General features: G+C 45.1%; 1 pseudogene; it reads left to right on the top strand.

Moving 5' to 3' along the window:
* Positions 1-834: 834 nt before the first annotated feature.
* LOC123101584 (protein FAR1-RELATED SEQUENCE 5-like) lies at positions 835-3140 on the top strand (annotated as a pseudogene).
* Positions 3141-3567: the final 427 nt, after the last annotated feature.

Below are 3567 nucleotides of genomic sequence, written 5' to 3'. Positions count from 1 at the left end.
ACTACACTGAACAGCGGCGCGGGGACATCTATGGCGGGGAGCTCTAAGCGCACGGAAGACGCGTTCCACCAGCCAGCAGACAATCATGCCGCAAAAAATTTCGAGTCAGAGTCGGGAATGGCAATCATTCCAGCAATGCCGACAAGCACCCCTTTGAACACAAGCACTGGCAACACTCAATTAGATGGAACTGACGCTGATACCGAAGTGAATGATGAAACTAACGACGACGCAGAAGGGGATGAAGATGGTGGGCAATCAGAGATCGTGGTACCCCAGCCATCGTACATTGGGCAGAGATTTGCATCGTTCGAACAAGCAAAGGAATACTACCAGACATATGCAAAGTTCCATGGATTTGCGGTCAACACCGAGTACCATAGGAAAATTAAGAAAACTAACGAGTACAGTAGAGGTGAGATGAGGTGCCACAAGGCACAGAGGAACAAGAAGGGGAAAGGTGTTGCGCCTGTCGTTCCGGAACGAAAGAGAGGTATCATTCTCAAGACTGAGTGCCCTGTCCGGTGTAAGCTAAACATAGATGGAGCACAGTGGGTGGTCAATGAATATTTTGACGAGCACAACCACCAACTCAAAAAGAAGTTTGACCTGGTAAAATTTCTAACCGCCCACAGAGGGTTCACCCCCGTCGAAAGGCAATTCATAAAGCTGCTACATGATTGTAACGTCGGTCCATCAAGAATGGTACAGATACTATCTCTCATCCACAGCAAAAAGGGGACTCTGAGTAGCTTGTCGTACATACTAGCTGACGTCACAAACCTACAGGCCAAGTATCATAGAGAGAGAAAGTTGGCAGACATAGAGGCCACAATGGCCTACTTCGATGAAAAAACGAAGGAAGATCCAGATTTCTTCTACAGGATAAGGTTGGACGATGAGGACCGTGTCAGGAACATGTATTGGGTGGATGGTGCTGCAAGGAGAGCCTACAAACATCTCCGAGATTGCATTTCATTCGACGCGACGTACCTCACCAATATGTACAAGATGCCATGCGCTCCGTTCATAGGAATAAATAACCACAATCGGTCGTTGTAGTTCGGCTGCGGGCTCGTCCGGAACGAAGACACGGATGGGTGCGTTTGGCTGTTCAAGACCTTCTTGGAGTGCATGGATGGACTTGCTCCGAAGAACATAATAACAGACCAAGATTTCAGCATGCGTGCAGGCATAGAGGAGGTCTTTCCGTTGGCAGTGCATAGGCACTGCAGGTGGCACATTATAAAGAAGGCTGAGGAGACGCTAGGACCGTTCTTTGCTGACCGTCCAGAGCTGCACAAGGCATTTGAGTTGTGCATGGACCACAGCTTGACGGTGGAGGAGTTTGAAAGGAGCTGGATGGCCATGACTGAAACACATCAAGTCCAAGACAACAAGACTCTTGTTAGCCTGTGGGAGAAGCGAATGTACTAGGTGCCGGCCTACTTAGTGTAGTGCTTCTTCCCCTTTCTGCAGACTGCGCAGCGAGGGGTTCAATGCTGTTTTGAAGCGGTATGTCAGCCCTGGCAACTCATTGCTATAGTTTGCCAAGCAGTACACAGCTTTGCAACAAAAAATTCTGGGATCTGAGCTACAGCAAGAAGCGACCACAACACTAAAGCAGCCAAAATTGCTAACGTATTTACCGATAGAGAGGCAAATGAGCAAGATATATACCAACAAGATCTTTAACAAGTAAGTCAGTTGCGTTACAGTCTTATTTGCAGAAAAAGCACCAAGTTAGTAGGTGCCTTATAGAGTGCAATGCAGTTGCCATGATGTGCAGTTGCCATGTTTAATGAAATACTGTTTTCCATGCTTACTCAGCTGCATGATGCCATGTTCAATGAAAATTCTCTTTTGCCATGCTTTCTCGGGTGCATTTTCCTTGTTGAATGAAGTTCGGTTGCCATATTTAATGCACTGTGCTTCCATTGGGCCATGTTGGCATGCAAATGCCAATGTCAACTGGAAAAAATTGTTATATTGGCGACACATATGCCGAAATGCAGTTGCCATGTTTAATAAAATGCATCTGACATGTTTGTTGAAATGCAATTGACATGTTTACTCAACTGTAGATGCCATGTTTAAAATAAAAGGGCAGTTGCCATGTTTTATGCAATGTGCATCCATTGGGGAATGTTGGTGTGGAAAAATAACAATGTCCAGTTGAAAATGTACTACAGTTGCCATGTCTAGTGTACTACAGTTGCCATGTCTAGTGTACTGCATTTGCCATGTCTAGTGTACTGCATTTGCCATGTTCAACGTACTATATTTGCCATGTTCAATGAACTATGTTTGCCATCTTCAAACAAAAATGTATTTCTATTTCCATGACAACATAAGGTGGTACAAGAAAAGAGCACACGATAGTTTAACAGAAAACACACAAAACTTGCAGATTCCAGGAAGAAATAAAGCGTGCCAGCATGTTCACGGCTTTCCAAGTGGACGAACATACGTTCAAGGTGTGTTCTATTTTGGGCATGTCAGATTCAGAACCTGAAGACCTGGACAAAGGAAGGAACTACTTCGTCAAAGCCTCGATAGGCGAAGGCGAGTACTACTGCCAATGCTGCAAGTTCGAACGGGACGGCATTGTGTGCTGTCACATACTAAAAGTAATGGACATGAACGCTATGACACGGATGCCCCGCCATTTCATAAGGCGGCGATGGACTTGGGACGCTGACGACGCGTTGGCACCGCAGATAACACACGCAGTTCTGGCTGTGCATGACGAGAGACCTGAGTCAACCATCGAAGCCGTGAGGCACGTTGTGCTGACAAAGAACTATGCTGAGCTAATTGATGAAGCATGCAAGATTGGTGAGACAGTGAGAGTAGCAGAAAAACACAGGAAGGCACTGAAAAGAGAGCTTGATGAGATCAAGAAGAGGAAAGCTGAGGAAGCCTTACACCGGTTCCCCCGCACATCAAGTGTGCCTTCATCCACGGGGCCATCATCTAAAAACTTGGAGATAGGATCTGGAACAGCAAGCACACAGACCCAGGTCAGGAACCCACCCCGTTCTATCACAAAGGGTCGTCTCAGAGAGATAAGGTACAAGTCGGGATTGGAGATCCAAGCAAAACACAAGAAAACAAAGAAAGGGGCGGGCAATCCATGAGCAAAAATTGGGGCGATGTGACATGGTCCTCGTGGACAGTTTGTTTTGTACCCTATATGATGAGAATTTTTTTTAAAAAAAATTGGGAGAATGACTCTTCAGGGGCATCAGAAGTGCAAGGAAAATTCATTGAATGGATAAATGCAGTTGCCATGTTATGGGTACTTAATCTGCCATGTTATGTGTAGTTAATCTGCCATGTTATGTGTAGTTGGTCTGCCATGCTATTTTATACTAAATATGACATGCTATTTTATACTAAATATGACATGCTATTTTATAGTAAATATGCCATGCTAGTTGTACTGGATCTGCCATTTTAGTTGTACTGGATCTGCCATGTTAGTTGTACTGTATCTGCCATGTTAATTATGCTGGATCGCCATGTTGGTTGTACTGTATCTACCATGTTAGTTATACCATGGTA

Source organism: Triticum aestivum, chromosome 5A (assembly GCF_018294505.1).
Source record: "Triticum aestivum cultivar Chinese Spring chromosome 5A, IWGSC CS RefSeq v2.1, whole genome shotgun sequence".
NCBI classification, from domain to species: Eukaryota; Viridiplantae; Streptophyta; class Magnoliopsida; order Poales; family Poaceae; genus Triticum; species Triticum aestivum.
Note: the sequence above shows the minus strand (reverse complement) of the source record. Positions and strands in the feature narration are given on the sequence as shown.